Consider the following 21,763-nt stretch of genomic DNA (forward strand, 5'->3'; position numbering starts at 1 on the left):
TACTCTTTGTTATGGGTACAAGGCCAAAGGAGAGACCTTGCCATCGGATTCACTGCCATTCAATCATTTCTGCAAGGAATCTAGCACAAAGTGTACAGTTCAGTGGGCTAAAAGAAGGTCATGCAGTCTCAGCTATTTGGGATCGAGTCTTTTGGTTTCTCCTTTGCAATTCTGAAGCCCATGTATGGAAAAACCCAGCATCTTATTTCTCTCCTCTTCCAGTTCTTAACACAAATGAAATACAGATATTTTTATGCTGTTTTATTTGGTCAATTTTGTTCATATTGTACAAAATGGAGCAGAATCTTCTCAGTAAGAACAGAATTTCCTTGGGTCACAACAGCAAAACAGTGCATATATTCTGCATTTTGCAGTCTGGTCTTACCAAAGCCAGATCTCTGGCCATATCTATTTAAATTCTGGCATTCCTTCCTCTACAAAATAAGCCTTGAGTCCAACCTGTGCTCTGAAATGTCACAGGCAGTGCAAGAGCACAAGGGAAATGGTTGTGAATGGGAAAGTTATTGAGACTATAATTAGAATGCCCAAAGCTAGAGGCAGAGGAGACCTCTGCCAGGAAAGGTAGCCTTCCTGCCCCATAGGCATACTGACCTCAACCCCACTGGCTGCATGCTGCTGCTCTGCCTCCTCCAGTTCCTCAGTAATTGCAAGGGAGGGGGGATGGAGGGAGCTCCCAAAAGCCTTGGGCACCTGGGGCTGCTCTCTGCACATGCATACCTCAGCAGTGTGACTGACAGTGCATGCACACACAGAGAAGACAATTTATAAGCAACCTACAGTCTTCCAAAGAAGGCAGACTGCAGTGATGTGAGGTATCCCATACTTTCTTTATTCCCTCTGCTTGCATGTTCATTGAGCAAAGAAACTCCATAAAGCACTTGGGCTTTTATCTTCTGTGTCAGGGGAACCAGCAATCTGGTAGTGTGTAGCAGCCTGGAGTCCGCCATCCTGCAGGCCACCAGCACATGAAAAACACATTCAGTCACTCCAGGAGCCACAGAATGCTTCCTCGGTACCGTAATTCAAATTCAGAAGTTTTGCCTTCACAAATTTCCCTCTGGAGTCCTTTTCTTAAGCACAGATTGCTTGTAATATGTTTGACGTTTATTCATTGCATCTCTAATAACTATTAGTATTCAAGAGGTCACATTAAGAGCCTGGTGGGCTTCCAGCCACAATTACCCTCCTTTGTTTTACTTAGTTGTCAAAGAGCTGGTCGAGGGGGTTATGTTTGTTCTGCTGAAATAAAGCTTTATGGCATGTTTCAGGGCTGACATTATGACACTAGTAGGCTAGACAATCTGTCGTTGGAAAGAATTTCTGCAAATCCCCAAAGTTTTTCTGCATTTCTATGCTGTCATCTAAAAAGCAGCATCTGCTCTGCAAGGCTGCCAGCAGAAGGTCATATTTTTATTTTTACCAATAAAAGAAAAGGACGAGCCCATGGTTCAGGCACTGGACAAGCCTGAAGTTCACTTCCCGATTCGGCCATGCGCTCCCTGTGTGACTTTGGGCTGCAGGCTCAGCTGGGGTCACGTCTCTTTCCCCACTTAGAAAGCAAGAAGTTGCCTTCCTTCCACCCATATGAGTCATGTCCCTTTCTCATAGAATCATAGAATCCTTAGAGTTGGAAGGGACCTTTAAAGGCCATCTGAATGGGGACACCACAGCTCCATCAGGTTGCCCAGGGCCTGATTCAGGCCTTCTTGAAAGTCTCCAGGGCTGGGGCATCCACCACATCACTGGGCATCCTGTCCCAGTGCCTCACCACCCTCACTGTAAAAGACTTTTTCCTTATATCCGACCTAAATCTACTCTTTTTTAGCTTCAAACCTATTTCGCCTTGTTCTATCATCAGAGACCCTGCTAAGGGGACCCTACTATGAGTCTGGGATGAAGTCATCTTACCCAGCATCTACATATACCAGGAAGATGAAGAGCTTGGGCACTGTGGTCTCCACTTCTCCAGCTCTCGTCTCCCATCTCCCTCTGGCTCCTCTGCACTTACTTTTACCTGCTCTCAAACTGTGGCTTTTTTTTTTTTTTTTTTTTTTTTAAGCTTCTCCTTTCTCCTAAATGAGGTTGTTCCTCTTGATTTGGCCTCTCCACCGCTCTGAATACAAACAACTGACACTAGAAACATTTCTAAGGGAGGGTTATTTTCATGCCATCTTTGCTAATGGCATCTCTGTTGGAAACTGTCAGTTGAGTGCTGTTTGACACATCCCTGGCTGTCACACACAGAGGAGAGCCAGAAAATGGGAACCGTCTTTCCAAAGGAGATGAGGTTTCAATGGAAGTGTCAGTTTTTAACTTAAGTCTTCTCAAATATTACATTCACAAAAAAGAATTCACCAACAGCTGCACTTCTAAGAGACCAAGGGACTGATTACATCTGTCATGCAGATAATGTATTGCCCTTTGAATGATAGGTGTGTACCCGAACTTGCAACGTGTCTATGGCCAACGAACTGACTTCAAAGGTGGTGGTGGGTGGCAGTGGTGGTGGAGGGCTGGGCTGTGTGCTGCCTCAGGTGTTTTCAATAAATCTCGTGTACTTCACACGAAGATGCTTTAAAGGCCTTTGACAGCTTCAGCATTTTAACACCTATTTTCAATTATGCAATAGCCGCTATTTGTAAACAGGTTAAGAAAGTGATATAAGTGAGCCGCATTCATATTTTAAACAGAAAGCGCAGCACTTCAAATGCAAATAGGAGACATCCTGTCTACAAGGACATTTAGCCAATTGCTTGATGCATGTGGTTTCAAAGATGGTTGACTTCCATCCAAAAGACACAGATGGGATGACTTAGACACAAACAGCTTTTAATTTACCACTTATGTTGCGTCTTTACTTTACCTGCTGCTATTAAAGCAGCAAGGGTGCAAACACAGACCTAGAAAGAGCAATCCTGGTTAGGGCCCCTGCTTGGAGCTGTGAAGAAACTGTCCTTGAGACGGCCCTTCTGCACTGAAGCACTTTTTGAAGTATCAAAAAAAGAAACAAAAACCACAGAAAGCGAAGGCTGGAAAGCAGGTCCCCATGCAAAAGACAATCTCTCATTTAATTTAAAGCAGTTCAAAGGTTCAGTAAGATTGTATCTAGGGACAGAGCTGTAGACTAAACTCTCTGCAGGATTCAGTGAGATATCGTTCTGCTTTATTCCCTCTAAACAGTGGCACAGCTTTCCTGCAAACGTGTTAAGAAATACAGGGGAGTCTCATGCCATACAGGCGTTATGGCAGATGGGTCATTTCTACTCAAGTTGTCCAGGCACTTCAAGGAGTGACCCCAACTCTGCCCAGCTCTACAGAAAAGAGATTTTCCAAAAGCTCCGTGAGCCAGATCTGGATCAGGCCCATCAGGCATCTGCTGGAAAGGGCAAAGAGAGCCGGTTATACAATTACACTAAAGCAGACAAAATATTCAAAAATAAAATGTATGAGCAAACAGTCCACGTGTCTACAAGGGGCATGAGTTTCTGTGAGCTCTGTGCCTCAGGGACATGAAATAATTGTGATTCTCGTGTGCCAAAATAGCCTTGTGTAAATATTGCTCATTGCTAAACAAAACAACAGGTTGTTTGAGCAAATCAGATGTGACAAAACGAAAAGAACACCACGAGGAAGTAAACATGTGAAGCCCACATTTTCTGAGGAGCTCTGAATAATGCTCTAAATGAGTATTTTGGAGCTTGGTTCTGTGCAGGTGCTAGGAAGTTTTATGCTCAGAATGCCTGGAATATTTTCTCCACTACTGGGAAATTAATAAATACTAGTATGCTTGAGTCTTTTGTGCCAATACTAACCATTAACTTTTGGCTTCCAGCCACAGCTGTCTACTTTGCAGTGGATTCTGCCACCGAAGGAAAGGTCATTACGGGCCTGTACTTTCTTCTCGTTAGAATGTTCCAAAATAATTAACAGAAGTCGTTCAGCAGATGGTTCCCTTTCTGTCAGCAAGTACCTACATTTTAATGGGTTATGCTGGATTCCTAGCCGTGAGTGGGTGAGGCTGGAAGGAAAATTAAAATGTATGCTCTTTGATCCACCCACTTGTAATTAGTTCTTAGAGTTTTACATAATAGAAAATAGAAGGGAGGTGGGAGAGGGGAAATGAAATCATTATAAACCAGGAGATCAGCAGCAGCCATGTAAAGCTGTGATTACGTTATCCAACGACATCTCATCGCTGCACAGGCATGGAGTTGTAATTGTTTCATCTGGGGATTTGAAGATTTACTAATTGTGTGTTTCAGTGTCCTCGCCAGGAGATTCAGGAGGAAACCACAAAAGAATAGGAGATGCCTGTGTTTGTAAACTGAAAATGATGATCCCCCCATGCCCTAGCAGCAGCCGGAGGCCCAACCGAGAGAGGATGAGCACACAGCCAAGCACTGTGCTGCAATCGGAGGGAAAAAGTGCCCTTGCCCTGGGAGTTTACATTGTCAGCAAACAAAGCCTGGTCAGGAATTGGGATCACTAACTTCATTTACAAAAGGAAAAACAAAAGTCACATCAAGAATTTAAGGGCTGCATCCTCCAAAAGTCTGAAGCTGTTTTGGCCCCATTGGAAGTACTGGGTTTACACAGATGCGTACTTCCACCCAACACCAGCTCCAGTGGATTCATACCTCCTGAGCTCAGCTCTGGGGTCCAGGCCCCTTTGATTGAGGGCAGAGGGTCCATGTCACCCTGCAGTGTCTCCCTCCTGTGCCTCTGTTCTCTGGCTGCAGAACACAGCTTCTGAGCAAGACATCATGCTGGTGGAAACACCCCAGTTTCCATGGAAAAATAATAAAAATCAGCCCATCCTAATTATTACCACTGGTTTTTCTTCTATTATTAGCTCCACTGGTATGGAGCATAGGGGAATTCAATGTGATAGACCATTGCCAGCCTCTGCATTTTGTCCTTGACACTATGGCAAGAGGCTTTAAAGGAGATTTTGAGTTACTTTCTCCATTTGGGGTGGGCGGCACAAAATCCAGCATGATGAAGGTGAATGCTAGGGGCCTGTGCAAAGCCTCTTGATACTGAATGGGAAGGGCATGAGCACTGGACATCGGGAAAAAAGACTGATGCAAATGAGGTGGAGAACCATGTAACAAATGGACATGGTGGTGATGGGTTGACAATTAGACTAGGGACATTAGTTGTCTTTTCCAGCCTTAATGATTCTATGATTCTAAGAGCTCTGGTAGCATAACATGGGAAAGATCACCACACAAAGCTGCAGATGCAAAAGGCAGAAATTTGGGATGTGTAAAGAGGAGAGCTTGGACAAATTCATAGCTCCACTGATGGGCAGAAAAAAACTCCACATCTTAAAGGTGTGCTGCAGAAAGCAGATGTGTTAGCTGTGGGTACGAGATGATCTTGTATGTACAAAAAGGCCTCATTGGTGCAGATGCTGCAAGATGAGGAGCAAACCCTGTGTGAGGGGAAGTGGCAAAGGCTTCATAGATGCTCAAATGCCAGTAATGGAACTGGTGTTAGCAGGGAACCAAGGAAACCCAGAGGGACATTTTGGATGTTTGCACTGAGGACCTAATTAGCTAATGAGCATGTCTTTGGCATTGTTCTGTGTAGCTACAATTTGAAGAAAATTCTTTCTCTCTTTTTTTTTTTTCTTTTCTTTCTTTTCTTTCTTTCTTTCTTTCTTTTTTTTTTTTTTGGAGAAAAAAAAGTATTCTTTAGGGATTTGTGGTATTGAGAATAAAAGTGCAAAAATTAAAAAGTTTTCTTGCTGAAAAAGTAAAATGAGTTTAACTCTTGCATTCGTGCATTCAGAAGAGAGGATATCAGGAAGCTAGGGGTGCTGGGCTTACTGGAGCTGCAGAAGTAGCCACAGTACTTCATTCAGTGTAAACAGAAGTAATCACACATCTATAAGACTTTAAAGAGCTAGGAAATAAGAGCCACCAAGCAGCATGACAAGTTAAGGCAGAGTCATGAAATAAAAGAAGCTCTGGCTTTGAAGAATCTGACTAAAAGCCCTTTTTGGGGCAAATTGCTGTCTGTATGTGCAGGTACTGTAAATGTGTGTCTCCTATGTACTCAACCACAAAGCTGGGCACTTCATACTCTTGAGGAGCTCTTGCCTCCATCACTTTCTGCTCCTTATGCACATCAGCCGCGTCTTCCCAAAGCCATCTCACTACCCAGGGAAAAGGGTCAAACAGCATGACAGCTCTTGCTGCAGTGTCCCTTGTCAGGTTTGAGTCCAGACCAGGATCTCAGGCCACTAGCAAGCCATTAGCTCCTATATGGAGTCAAAGCCACTAGAGGGAGTCAATGTGTTTGAATGGTTCACACATCCATTCATCTCTTTCTTTCCTTCTGTGCCCCTTGGAAGAGAACAGGAACAGAGAGGGAGGAAAAAGCACAGGGAACATGCTCAGGACATTGCTCAGCTCCCACTGATGTACACTTCAGTAACTCCAATTGCTTCAGTGTTTCCAGAGAGTGGGATTGCTCTGGGTTTCCAGGAGTGTAATTCAGCAGAGGAAGGTCTGTTTGTGTCCCCAGGAATATTTATGTATGCCTGAAGATCACTCAGGAGAAGGAAGGGATAAACGAGAGTCCAAAAAAACTTAGATGGTGAAGGTGGTGGGAGAATAACCTACAGGGAAAGGCTGGAGAAATCTTGTTGCCTTGGTTTAGAGAGGAGATGGTTGCAGCAGGGGCAGGGCAATGGGATTGTGACATAGAAAAGGTTGTTTAAAAGGCCCAGGCCCTGCTTGATCTGCATGACCAATCTGGCAGGATAGACTCGATCCTTTCCAGGGTACAGAAAGATTCACTGTGCCTCACTGAAGCAAGCTGAGGTAGGAAACCTCTTGAGTTCCCCCAGCCCTGCATTCTGATGTGTTGTTGATCTGACACAACCCAGTGGCAAAGAAATTGGCCATGACTGTCCAGACTGCAATCCTTTGGTATTCCTCCATTTTGGGGTGAGCACCCAGTGATTACCAAAGAAGTTCCTTTGGCCATGGAGTTCACTGAATGCCATGTGGACAGCTGACCACATCTTCCCTTTGTGCTTCATGACAGCTCAGATACTTTGGAAAACTCAATTCATGAAATCCAATGGGAATCATTTTCCATTTTCTCCAAAACTGTCACCCAAACCCACACAGCAGCCTTCACAGCAGGTAGTACTTCTGGATTGTCATGTCCTGCAGAGGGAAAGGCTTTTAACCCTTGAACTAAACAGCTACACCTTTTAAAACGGGATAAAATAAAATAAAATAAATAAAATTAGTGTAACTCTGGGATGGGTCCTTACAGACTAGTAGGGATCACTAGCAAACCCGTTGTCTGCAACAAATGATGTGGAAAACACGGTGGCTGGAGGTTACATTTATGAGCACTCAAAAAGGGTTTAGAATCAGGACTGTGCCTTCCTTTATTATAAATATTAAGTAATTGAGTCGCTTTGTTTTTGCTATGGGAATTCAAGCTGTTCAGGGGAGAGATTGTCAGGAACAATCTGGTGACAAATGGGGTTTTCATCAGAAAATGATGGCTCCAAACAAAACTTCCTGGAGGAATATACCAGTTTCAACCAAACGTTTCCTGAACAAAGTTGCTTAGGTCTAGGCTCAATCTTTCTAGTGAATTAAAGGCTGCCCTGAAAAGCCCTTCAGAAGGCTCAAAGAAATGCATTTTGCTTGATACCTGGGGGAACTACTGTCCGCTTCTCAAGGCTCATCTGAAGTGCAGCCACTGCTACTCTGAGCTCTTCACCCATGAAAATATTCTAGTTTTAACACAAAAAGTGAACGAGAAACACAAATTTGCCAGTTTTCCTCGGTGGGCTCTGTGCTTCCATTTTGCTCCAGGAGTTTTTCTGCTGCAGGACCTTTCTTCAGCTTAATCTTTTTATCTCGATGCTTCTGCTTTTGCTTGGATGCTGGCACGACAGAACGACTGCACTCAAGTTCCCCAAATAAAGTTCTGACAAATTTATTGTCTGCAATAATATTTTCCTACCTCTGTGAGGTGGATTGAACCTATTCCACTTTCCCCTTAGTAAAAAAACAACAGTGATGACAGTAATTTATGTTTTGGTCAAGGCCAGCAGGACTAATTAGAGCATATTAAGCTGGGCTGTGCAGGCAGTTCCTGCTCTTCTCCCCAGTATAGATCCTATACACCACACGCATCCTCCTGTCGGTGTCCATAGGCTGGAAAGAGTGCTTTGTGAGCATCTGTGCAGTTCCTTCTTAGGAACTTCCACTGTTTCCGGGATTCCTTAATCATTTCCCTAACAACCACGGATAACAAATGTGACCTTCTCATGAAAAATGAGGTTAGGTCTATAAACATGTTATTAAGAATAAATGAAGCTTTTAGTAGAAGGGGTTAGTTGGGGGTCTTTGCTGGGCAGTTAGCCCCTGGAAGCTTGAATGTAAATAGAAAACAATTAAAACCGAAGCCCCAAAGGATACTGCACTCAGTCAGGGTGGCTGTAATTAGGTTTCTGCTGCTGTTAATCGCTTCTAAAGTGACTGATCATAAATTACAGAATGTGTTCAGAATCCTCCCAGAGCATGGTCTGAAACCAAAGAGGGGAGGGAGGGGAGGGGAGGGGAGGGGAGGGGAGGGGAGGGGAGGGGAGGGGAGGGGAGGGGAGGGGAGGGGAGGGGAGGGGAGGGGAAGGGAAGGGAAGGGAAGGGAAGGGAAGGGAAGGGAAGGGAAGGGAAGGGAAGGGAAGGGAAGGGAAGGGAAGGGAAGGGAAGGGAAGGGAAGGGAAGGGAAGGGAAGGGAAGGGAAGGGAAGGGAAGGGAAGGGAAGGGAAGGGAAGGGAAGGGAAGGAAGAGAAGAGAAGAGAAGAGAAGAGAAGAGAAGAGAAGAGAAGAGAAGAGAAGAGAAGAGAAGAGAAGAGAAGAGAAGAGAAGAGAAGAGAAGAGAAGAGAAGAGAAGAGAAAGAGAAGAGAAGAGAAGAGAAGAGAAGAGAAGAGAAGAGAAGAGAAGAAGAGAAGAGAAGAGAAGAGAAGAGAGGAGGACATTTGTGTCTTCTCTCTTTTTCCTCCATTTCCGTGTGTAGAAGCCAGGCTTCTAAACCAATGGTGGGATTAGTTAGGCTAAACTAAGCCCCGGTGATACTTTTTTTAAATACACACAAACACACATACACACACGCGTATAGTTAATTCAATGGAGAAAATGTATCTCCAAACATCATATTTAATTTCATTAGCTACTGTTTCTTTCTTGGAATCCACTTATAGCACATGAGGATAAACATTCTTGGAGTGATAAGGGTGTGTTTATAAACTCTGTTTGGGATGAAAGAAGCCTTAGCTGCTGTGTTTTTATAGTAGGGTTAATGGTGCTTTACTAATCCCTCGCCTATGAGTAAGAAACACAGACATCTTGACTTTCCTGTGAGACACACATACATTTTCCTTCTTCGTGGGGCCCTCGGCATGTAGCTGGAAGACAATGCATCACCCCCAGCTCCGTGAGGCTGAATTGCAAAGCAGCAGCGTCACATTCCCGGGCCTTCACCTCTAGACACTCAATGTTCCCGGATAGCAGAATTAATTCAACACATTGTTGTTTTACAGCTTGGCTTTGGCTTCTTGGGGCCTTCCTTTTTTGTTTTTTGTTTTTAATTTAAGAGAACCACCAAAGCAAATGCTCGCTCCTGCAGCTGCCACTCTCGCACATCTTCATGGGACCCTGAGTGCAGTGTCCATGGGGGGAATTAGGCCAAATTTGGATAGGGAAGGAAGCATCTTTGTTTGGTTTGAAGACACTGCAGCACCTACATGCCCCTCCCCGGCTCCCCGCCATGCACACAAGTCATTGCCCGTGGCCACGCTGCCCTCAGCTTCCTTAGCAACATCCTTTTGGCTGCTCCGTTTCAGCTTCTCACTGGTAAACTGAATTGGAGGCTTCCTCCCCCCACCAGCCCCTCTGCGTGGTGCAAAACCCAACCTTCCCAAAAGGTCAGGGCACTCTGTTTTTCCGACCTTCTGTTTCAAATTTAAGAGACAATAGCTTGCGGGGAGCTGAGCGGGGGTGATATGCCGCAGTGCTGAGTCACAGGAGTCCCAGCTGAATCTTCTGTTAACACCGAAACACAGCCCCAATTATGATATTATACAGAATTACTCTCCGACCAGAGAATGATACAATGCTGGGAGAAACTGAGCTCTTGTGCACATCCACCAGCCAGAGGACCATCTGGATGCAGTGGGCACAGAAAGACTCCAACCATCTTCTTACATGCATGATTCACTGGTGATACCTGTTTTCTCAAAAGGGTTTTGTTGTTGCGTGTCTCTGTGACACCTTACCAGCACTGCTTTCAGTTCCTGTCTTTACCCATGCATGTGGGGGACTCTCTAATAACAATTTAAATATTGAGCACATATGTTGGTTGGGCTGCCAGCAGGAGGAACAGAGATGTACTGGCTCTCAATGGGCCTTGCCCCCTGTTTCTCAGATTGGCAGAGGATGGATATGCCAGGAAGAGAAAATTCTGTGCTTCAGGAGAGTGGTGTCCCTCCATGAACCATTAGTAGTGCAGCCTGATCATTGGAGGCTGCCCAGGGAAGTGGTGGGGTCACCGTCCCTGGAGGTGTTCAAGAGCTGTGGAGATGTGACACTGAGGGACATGGTTAGTGGGCATGGTGGGGGTGAGTTGGGGCTGGACGTGGGGATCTTAGAGCTCTTCTCCAGTCTTAATGATTCTATCATTCTATGAAAAGCTACCATTGAAATGTGACTATCGGGAAATATTCAGGAAAAAAAGTCACATAATCATGAGATGGAAGAAAGCAGTGGGCCATCCTGGACGTCCCCACATCAGACCTAGCCCCAAGCTTCCCTCTTCAGCCTGCATCCATACCTACAGCAGGAACGCACTCTCTCTGGGCAAGGATTAGGCAGGAGTGCTTTTTCAGAGTGACATTTCTCAGAGGAGTAGGCTCAGGCCATTTCTGTTGCTGAAGCATCTGGCCTTACCCAGTAAACGTCTGTCCAGCTATATGCCACTTTGATTTGCTATTACTCAACTTACTGCATCCGCTTCCCCAGATGTATGCTGCAATGGCAGAACATCATGTTTCCAGCAGAGTGCTGTAACAATGCTGGCAACTGACTCAAGATGATGACCACAGGTATATCTGGCAAATGCAAGTGTTTACAGAAACAAAGAAGTTTTCAGCCACATGTTGCTTTACTTTCATGAGGAAGGTTTGAAGCAAAGCGTGGGATAGTGCCCATGGCATCATTTCACAATGAGTATCAGCACGGATTTTTTAATGTACCACTTGCTGCTGTGCAGTCAGTTTCTCTCTGGAGGCCTCATCCTCTCTGAAGGATGTAATAGCCTTCAACTTTTCTCACCAGCTGGAGGCAATGCATGTTCATATCACCATAGGCAGCAGATCATCTAAACCTTTTGCTTTGGAGCAACGTCCTTCAGGAGCACAGCCAGCCCAGAGGAGACTGTGAGAAATTCTGTCCTCCGAAGAGTTCTGTTTATTTTAAGCAAAACAGCTAGTTTACATGTTGGCCTTTTAAGCAAAATACTCTGGTCCATTCTGCCTTGGATTTAGTTATGTAACCAAATCGCTATGCTTTTTAAATAATCTAAATGGAATTTGTAACGTTGCCTCCCAAGGGAAAGAGCCCAATTCCGGTTTTACAGCTAGTGCCACGCAGGTGAGGCTCCACCAACTTCTGCTTGAAGACAGCCTTATCTGCCTCTGCCTTGCACTCAGCACAGCTGAGGCACAGAAAAGATGAAGTGAGCAGACCAAAGCTACTGAGTAGAACAGCATTAGAACCAGGACCTGATGTAACATCCCTTGGCCTCAGACTGTCTCCTCCTGCCATGGCAAGGCATTAGGAATGACCCAAAGCAACATGGATTCTGGTGGCCTCTGGCAGTGTGGTGTTCCCAGGAGATGGTAGTCACAGCCTTTGACTGATCCCAGTTGCCCTGGGACCTGACCCATGTGCTCCTACTCTTGCTACACCAGTGCCGATCCCTACCCTCAGGCTGTGCCACCTCACAGGAGGTGGTCTGTGGCTCAGAAAAGTGCCACATCTGGTTTAAGCCCCCAGCTATGGAAGGTATGTGAGCTGGGGTTGAGAAACCATTGGGGAATGAGGTTTGGACAAGCTCCAGTCCCAGCAGCTGTGGTCAAAAGTTGTACAGTGTGATACATCAAGGTACAACTGTCTGACTTTCAAGTTCTCTTTCAAGTTGTGCCCCACATTTCTCCTCACCTCATGTCAGCTCTCAGACTTGGGTAAGTCTCGACATACAGGGACGCATTTCTCACAACCGCCCATGCAGTGTTCTGTGTTGGAGCATCTTCTCACAGGTCCTCCTAGAAGGCATCAATCTGAAAAGGAAAAACTAACCTTTCCTCAAATTCAAAATCCAGATCTTTTAAGTTTTAAGTTTGTTTTGGTAACCTAATCAGCTGCTACGTGAGTCTTAGATGTATTTACTTTGTAATCTCAGGCAGTCCCCTCTGGCAGCTCAGTCTGAGCATAGAGCACCAGTGTACGAATTCGAGGGACTCTGCCCTTGGCTCCTACCTAAAATGTGATACACAGAAATGGTACTGAGCCCTCCTTGGGAGCTATTTGTTGAAGTGACTCTTTTGGTCATAGGTCATTTGTTTTGCTTACTACCAGTACAATATTTGTATGCTAGCACATGTCAAGGGCTGCTGTCACTTGCAATTGCCACCGCCTGGCTAAATCAGAAAGTAGAATTTCTGGAAGGCTTGCTTTTGTGAGAATCCCAAGCCAAATGAATGAGTTGTGGAGAAACGTGTCCTTTGATGTATGCACAAATGGCTTCAAGCTCTAGCCTTCCTGACTCAAACAATCCTAATCCCTGATCCCTTCCCTGCAATTAGAGCAAGGGCAGTTGGTGCTCTCCACACACCAGATGACAGTAATGCTGTGTTCTGGCTTGGAAACATCTCCGTTAGCAGAGTTAGAAGCCCAGCTTCAGCCATGTGTGGCTAGTGGCAGCTCTGATTTCTGTGGTGCCTATTTATACAATTTGATCAACTTGGAATTTTGCAGCTTAATTTATTTTCTGCTACAGTATTGTGCAAAAGAATGAAGCCCCAGTCTTGTAACTGATCCTTATATGTCAGTGCAAGATGCAGGGGTGAATTCCTTGTAGATATGTGTGAGTTCTGACATGGCACATGGCTCTCTCCTGTGTTGAATTATGGAGCACGTTGAAATGAATGGAATAGATGGCTTGATAGATTTTAATTATACCACCGGAGGGAGCCTGCATGGTTTAACCTGAAAACACGTTCCTAACCAAATTCCAGACTCCAGAATGTACCAAGCACCTATTCATTTCACCATAGAAGCCGATGGTTTTAAGTCAGCTGGATACAAAGAGGAAATATGTGTAATATGTTGGGATGGAAAAACTATTCAGTATTTGATACCTCTGCTGTTGCTTCCATCACCATGAGCAAGGACTCAGGGAACAGAGCATTGGGATGACCCTTACTGAGCCTGGCCCTACTACAGAGCTGTCATCTCCCACCGGTCTCCTTGCTGTTGAGCTTAAAGCCCAGCCCCATGCTTCCCTCACCTTGATTGTGTTTCTTAACGCCAGTGTGCTTTGGCTGTCGCCCTCCCAGCTCTCTAGTTCTCAACCCCGGAGTTATTTCAGGCAGCACTGCACAGTTTCCCTTCCAAGGGCTTATGAAACACTGCTCTGGGACTCTTCACCTGACTCACTGTTTCCTGTGCCACCCCACAATGGGAAGCACGGCCGTGCCGATGGCTTCTTTGGGAAGTCCAGAGGGGAAGAGAAAAAGAGTAGCCAGGCAGGGCCTTTAACCCATGGGTTTATCTCCACGGGCCCATAAGAACACATTGGTTTTGTGTTTTTTTTTCTGTGGCAATGATTCTTTTCTTTTCTTTTCTTTTTTTTCCTCCAGAAATCGTTCTGTCTCAGCTCCTCTCTTCGAGATTTACTTTCACTTAGCTGTCATCCAAGCTCACACTTCGGACAACTCTCAGCCCAAACAAAAGCGTGACGATGAGGACCGCTCCATACTTAGCAGGACACGCCAAATTGCTAAATGCCATATAACCACACCCATCATCAAAGGCACATACGTTCCCATTTCATCCGCTCAATTACAAACCACAGAACGACTTTGTTTTAGTTGGTGGCAAACAGTCTGACATGGAAGCCACCCACCTTCAAAGCCTCTGTTTGCTGCCTTGCTATCATCTTCAGCTTGGCTTTTTTTCTGCCACCTTCTCACTCCTCACATCTGAGTCGCCACTTGTAATTGTGGACACATTTTTCGTTTCATGTCTTTTTCCTGAAATTGCAATTTCTACCTCATGGAAGCTAGGAAATGACTGTCTGGATGTATACAGAATTAACCCTTTTCCTCCCTCCCTGATGGCCTGGATCCTTTCCTCTACCCACTATTTCTATTTTAAGAAGCCTTTTCTTCCTATGCAAAACAGTATTTCTCAGCCTTGAAGTAACTGATGAGTACGAAGAAATCTGGTCCCAGATCTGCAATCTCTTCCTGTCTCACGTAAATACGTAAATCACAGCACCCCTGATAAAGAGAACAACGCATTCCTCTGCTGAAAGGCAGTTATGGGGACACATCCACATGTTAATAAAAGCAGGCATCCCATAGACTTCTTATGACTTCTATCCACTCTCTATTAGCCCAGCTTCCTATGGAAACAAAGCCCTGTTTGATCAGATTGTATGTCCATCTGTCTGCCACTCCTTGCCAATGACTGTGGAATTCTCCAGCCATTTTTCTGTTGAGTTTGATGAGGTCTTCATGATGTTAAGTCTCTACGAGGTCAATGAATAAATGAAAAGGCGGCCAGAAAGAAAAGTTGAAGCAGAACATCAGCTCTTATGAAATATCATCAAACCCACACGGGAGCTCACATTCAAGTCTCAAACCCATAGGAAATGGAGGCTTATCAACCCCATACTGATTTAACAGCTCAGACTTCTTTTCTGCTTTTGTTTTTGTTTGTTTGCTTGTTTGTGGAACAAATAACTCACTCTGGTAAAATGCTATAAACTTCATAGATCCAATCCAAACATCGTTTTGGCTGTGAACACTCAGGAATGTGTGTCGTCCATCCGATCAACAGACAAACCACCCCAGACCCAAGAGGAGCAACGTGGGTAAGGAACAGTTATAGGAAGGAGTCTTCTCTGACCTGTGCAGTTCTTCTCAATGGAGAGCCTGAGGGGACCTTTTTCAGGTCCCTTTGATAAAGAATACACCAGAGACAAATCTTCTGCTTGAGGATAGCCAGGAATATCACTGTGGAGTGGTTGTTTTTTTGGTGTTTTTTTTTTTTTTTTTTTTTTTTTTCCTGTTCTTCATCCCACCCCTCTTGTATGTTTTCACAGTTTCATTTATAGGCATGCTCTCAGAGTTCATGGTGTCCCAACTAGCAGCAATAAGGAACTAAGTGCCTCACTTGTGTTAACTCTCAAGATGGATGAGCTGAAGAGCAAGAAGAGGACTGGAAGGACTCCTGCCCTTCTCAAAGGCTGGTACCTAACACTGAATTTGGGGTGCGAGGGAGCTGCCAAAATAATCTGTCAGCTCTGAAGATCGTGTTCAGTTCATCAATCCATCTTTCCCCAAACCGAGTCCTGTCTTGTTTCTGTGGCAATGAGATCCTGGAGGCAAAATACCCAAAAGTGTCCATGAAGGCTGAATTTCCTTTTCATTTCAGGTAAGACGACACCATCTTGTCTAGAAGCACAGAGACTGGGTACTGAGCTGAGGACATCCATGTCCATCAGTGGCTCATCTCAGACCGCCTGTTCCTGGCTCCATTTTGGAAAAGCCTTCCCATATCAGCAGGTCAAGGCAATAGTACAGAACCTGATGGTACAAAGAGCTGTCTTAGAGGAAACAGAAAGAGACAACATACACCCAGATCTCTGCTTGCTACAAGAGAACAGAAATTGTTGGTTCAGATTAATAATAATCACAATATTTTGCTCTTTTACTAACAAAATAATAAACCAGCCCTAAGCTTATTTATAGCATTTACTCTGCACACACCTCTGATTTGCAAGGCAGAAGACAAAAATCTTAAAGTTAGAAGGGACTAAATATTCTTAGATTCAGAACATAAATTTCATTTAAAGTCAATTTGCGATTACTAAAGACTCAAATGCAATAACCAGCTTGTATGAAAATTGTCGGGAAAATCTGTGCTTTATTGAGTGCTAAAAGCCTAAGAAAGATGGAAACATATGAAAATAACAGAATACATTCCCTGCCACCACCACCACTCCAAGTGCAAAAGAGAACCAAATCAAAACAATGGGCTCATTACAAATGCTCCATCATTTTATAATAACCAAGCACTTAAAATCTTCTTGGTAGCTGCTCTGAGGGTGCCATTTTTTTCATTACAACTTACATTTAGTATGTAATTTATAGCTGGCAGGACGAGGATAATCCCACAGTGTGAAGGCGCAGTGAGACTGCTGTAATTACACCAGCGCTGTGGTTATAGCCTTGTGGAACCGATACTCCTTTTTAATTGTGGAAGTGATAAGATCAAATCCAACACCGTGTTTCTCAGCGGCAGGTTTGAGGCTGTAACTGTAGCTGCCAGCTTCCTGCCTTCCTGCTCATCTGCTTTCCCTCCAGGAGCCTGCAGACAATTGGGGCAATTTACAGAAATGAGGGCTGCTTGCTCAAAGCCAATCTGTTGAATCATACAGTCATTAAGGTTAGAAAAGACCCCTATGATCATCTAGTCCAACCATCACTGCTATTGGTGTAGGCTGTTGGAAATGCAGACACCTGTAGGTTGTGTCTCTTAATATCAAGAGCACTGTAGAAACTCCTCCACAAGATAACCAGGAGATAGGCTGGTTATAAAGATAACTTTGTCCAGGAGATAGGCTGGGAGCAGAGGATTTCTTGCGTGGACCCACCAGGTTCACCCACTGTTTACCCACGTCTCATGTCACAGAATCATAGAATCACAGAATGGCTTGGCTTGGAAGGGACATCAGAGATCATCTTGTTCCAACTCCATGTCCATGGGCACACAGCCTCTCCCAGGGCACGGCAATGAGACTGACCCCAAATCCACTTTTCTCAAGTCCCATGTCCCTAAAACCATTGAGAGCCATCAGAGCTTGGCTTCATTTGAAACAAAAATACAGCATGAGTAATTTAAATGAATGAGCAGATGGGATAAAACCAAGCAAAACATCCAGTTGTTTCTTTTCCGTCACTTCTGGTTTGTGCTCTTGTATTCTCCAGTAAGTCACTAAAACGCTTTGATGTGAGAATTTAATATTGGTGATGGATTTCTATCAGCCAAGTCATCAGACATTACGCCCTTGGTGTCAGTGCTAATTGACTTTGTCATGTTCTTGGGATAAAGGAAAAAAAGTCCTAAAACTGTTCTCGACCAAAAATAACTTTAGAAAACAAATATATTGGCCCCATCTTGTGAAAAGTCAGTGTGACATTTAGAGGGAGCTAAGAAAAGGAGACTTTCCTGCCTTAGGAAGAAACTCAGCTTAACTCAGGTCCTGTTAACTTCGTCAGACTACTCCTTGGGCACTGTTTGCTATTAGTCACTAACTGCTCTCTTTCAGCTTTATCCAATTTAATTTCAAATATAGTGCAAACAGATGCCTTTATGTTTCATTTTTATATCATTTATTGTTCTACATGTAGCAAAGAAACTTAAAAAAGAATGCGAAAGAATTGCCAGAATTTTTATTTTTATGGTTTTTAAAGATATATATATATAATTGCAGCTGTGGTTACTGTGGTTTCTTTTGGGTGGATCAGAAAAAAAAAAAATTAAAAAAAATCAAGTCTTCCTTCCTCGGGGATATAAGGGGAAAAAAAAGATGGAGAGGAAAAGTCATTCCCATGTCTAGTGCTTTTTATCAGCGCTGGAATGGAGCAATCAGGTTTTAGGGGTTGTCTAGACAGAGAACTCTGGCACCGATGCAGCTCCCGTGGTGTAGCAAAGTCTGTGCAAGTCCCAAATGCTGCTCGGTGCAGCAAGAGTCACTGCAGGGGTGCAAAGCCACCGTGCAAAGTCAGGGGGCTCCATGCCCTGCAAAATCCAATCTCAGAAAAGGCCGTGCAGATTGTTGGTACAGGGGATAGCCAAAAAAAAAAAAAAAAAAAGGAATTGAATTTTTTAATTATTTCATCAAAATACCCCAACGCAGCACTACCGGCACAACGAGCTTTTGGTCAATTAAAGTGTTTTAACAGCTGCTTCTTTTAGAGGGGATGGAGTTTGTAATTGAAGAAGTAAGAAATATTGCTGAACCCAGTCAGGAAGTACTGTTTTTAAGAGGCCTATTTTAATTAGAACACAACAAGAAAGCAAACAAGCAAATTATTTAAATGAATTTTCTTACTGTGATGCATAATGATACAATGATAGCTTGGTGTCACACCACTGTTTGTCAACAGATCTTACAGCACATGATGACCTCCTCGTGTCACTATCCCCAGTTCCTTGGCAGGGACACTAAGTGCCTTCCCAAGGCCTCATGATGGTTCATGGCTGCAGCAGAGGGTGAGCACATCTCTGGAATGCAGTCCCAACATCAGAACTTATAGTTCTTTACAACCGTAGAATCACTGAGTCATTCAGGTTGGCAAAAATCTTTAAGATCCCCAAGTCCAACCCCAGCCCACCCTACCCTGCCTACTGACCTCAGCGCCACATCTCCACGGCTCTGGAACACCTCCAGGGATGGTGACCTCACCACTTCCCTGGGCATCTGTGCCACTCATGTATTTCCAATTAGATGTCTCCTTTGGTTGTTGTGGTGGGACGCTTCTGAGTTATGGGAACGTTGGCAAGTGCTAGAGAGCCCTACCCTGTGTACGAGAGATAGTCAGAGCCTGCTTTGCCCATGCACCTGAGGAACCAGGGTCCAGATCCTGCTCTCAGCTTGCCTCGTGTGACTCTGACAGAGCTTCACAGCAAGAAAGCCACTGAAATTTTAGCCAGTGGCATCCTGGGGCAAAACACAAAGAAAGGTGCACAAAAGATTGAAACCTTACACTCCTGGGTCCCATATCCCCCTTGGGATTGGGGGAGCTGCCCTGAACCTCCAGCTCCTCTCTGACTTCATCCCATCAGCCACATAGAGACAGCAATTTGAAAAAGGTACGTTCCCAACATGTCCCCACAGTGGGGCACCTCGGAAGAGGGAAGAGTTGTGTCACAGCAAGGCCTCCCCCTTTCCCTCATGGGGCTGTCCCATCAGGATCTTGAATCAGGGCAGGTAAAGGCCCCACAACACATTAAAAACACCCATCAAAAGTTTCCACCACCTAGGGCTGGTTGAAGTTAGGGGAGAAACTAAAGTAACCCTCTACTTCTTCACCTTTAATAGGAGAAAGAACATCCCCCTTCCAAAAAAAGCCACAGAAACACCCACACCAAGTCAGAGCGGACCTCTGGCAAGTGCAGACAGCAACATGTAGGGCCATAGGAAACTGCCAGCCAGCACTTGTCCCGGACGGCCTAATATTTGTGTAATATTGAAAGGCTTTTGCCTTTTGGATCCTTCCATGAGAAAAGGCTAAAATTTTGGTGTACACATTTCTCAGGACGAGAACATACCATACATAGTTAAAGTAATGACTAGTGCTCTTAATCCCAGACACAAACTTCTCACTGAAGCTTTTTTTGGGCTGGGTCATGTGATTTATTTGGTTTTCAGTACCTATATATAAAACTACTAGTTTTTTTCCTGGTTCATCCTTACCCATATTCCAAAACCTGCACACTTCATAAGCTATTTTGGTTTACCACATAGCTTGGCACATTTTTCCTGTGATGTGAAAACAAACTTCAGCCTGGCTCTTGGTGGCCACTATCTGAGACATGAACCTTTTCGCTTGATTGCTGGGCGATTTAATTGCTGGCTTTATTGGCATTAAGGCAAACCTATTACTCAGAGACCTTCGTGGGGTCACCCCAAAGCCTGAGAGTGGGAGTCCTGAGCAACCTCCATCTTCCTACATGGAGGATTACTTGATTTTGGGGCCAAAAGTTTTGGCTTTGGGCAAAAAGCTTCATGGCCAGGCAGGGAAGAGTGAGCCTGATCCCGCTGGCTTGTGATCTGCTCTGCCGCACTGCCATATTCTGGCCTCAGAGCTTATGTTTGCTGTGAATAAATTAATAGTAAATATGTCCTCCAGCCTCAATAGCCCATTCGGAAAACTACTCTGCTCAGCCACACGCATGACATCATCATAAATTTTAGGTTCGCGAAAATAAAACCAGGATTACCTGCATTTTTTGCACTGGGAGAAGGGGAAAAAAAAACAAAGATGGGGCCTCCTCTGGGGGTTGTATATAGGGTTTGGTGGTTTTTCTCCCCCAATTCTCTTTAATTCTGAGTTTTGTCTGGCAGCAAACAGCCCCATATCGGCCAGACCCGGTTCCGTGCTGTTTCTCAGGCTCCGCAGAGGCGCGTGCGCCCGGCTGCTCCCTAACAGAGCTCACATGCACTTCCCCGAGCTGCCAGCCCCATTGTTCTGCCCCCTGCCACGTCCCTATTGTTTGCGTCCCTCGCTGGTGGCATCACATCTTGCTCAGCCAAGCTCCTCCCGAGCGGGGGCCCAGGCTGTGGGGATTGATTTCTTTATTATTATTTTTGTAATTATTATGCGTGATTCCAAACGATGGGTGTTGGGGGGTCGGATTTAGGTGCCGCCATCTGGAGCTGGTTTGCACAAAGAGGGTATCTTGGGGGGAGTTCTGCAGAGCAGGCGCTTTGGCAACGTGGAGAAATGGGAGCCCGAAGGCCAAGAATCTGCATCACATCAGCTGTGAAAAACTTGCAGCCCAATTTTTGTCTTTCTCACCTCTGTCAGGTTCTGCCCCACTCATCACAAGGTGGGGAGAAGGGGAGCCATCAGCCAGGCGCAGACACGCTGCTCTCTGCAAAGTTTCATGTTGGCAAGACGTTATCTTCTGCTTTGGCGCTGGGTTGCTCCCAGGCCTCACTTTAGGGCAACGCTGCTCTCAGAGCAGAGGGAAATGAATTGTCGCTCAGGGCTGTCATCTTGCTGACAAGCATTGCAGTTTGCGGTATATCAGAACAGCATGGGAGCATCGTATCCATCAGGAACCGCTCTGGGTCGATGCTCAGCATCCTCTTCTTGTTAAATATTGTCATCCTTCTTTTATAGGAAGTGGGGATAATCATGCAGCTGGGATTCCCATGAAGTGTCACCAACTAAGTCACTTTTCAGCAGGATGATCAATGCTACAGTAAGCTCTGTATGTTTCCAGCTCTGGTTTCCATGTTCGTCTCCTGGCTAGCAGATGTCAGCTAAAGCACAGCATCTCTCCAACCATTCCAAGCTACCTGTCCTCTGCTCACCCACCTTTGCCAGGTCCTTACTGGCATGGCCAAGAAATAGCACACATCTCCTACGTGCATTTTAGGGAGACAAAAAGGAGACAAGGCACAGTCGCATCACTTGGGCCCCGTGGCAGCACAACATCCTTGCTGTTTGTGTCCCTGCTGCATACAGGAGAAGGGTAGGATCCTGACCCTGCAAAGCTGTGTGGTCATGGGATAGGAAGGGATCCTTCCGATGGTGGTTTGGCTTTTGGTTCAGAGAGGAGACTGAGCAGTGCCACACGTGGAATCAAACACGTGCCTTTGGCATAGCCAGCTCCTAGGGCC

Source organism: Meleagris gallopavo, chromosome 5, assembly GCF_905368555.1.
Source record: "Meleagris gallopavo chromosome 5, MGAL_WU_HG_1.1, whole genome shotgun sequence".
NCBI lineage: Eukaryota > Metazoa > Chordata > Aves > Galliformes > Phasianidae > Meleagris > Meleagris gallopavo.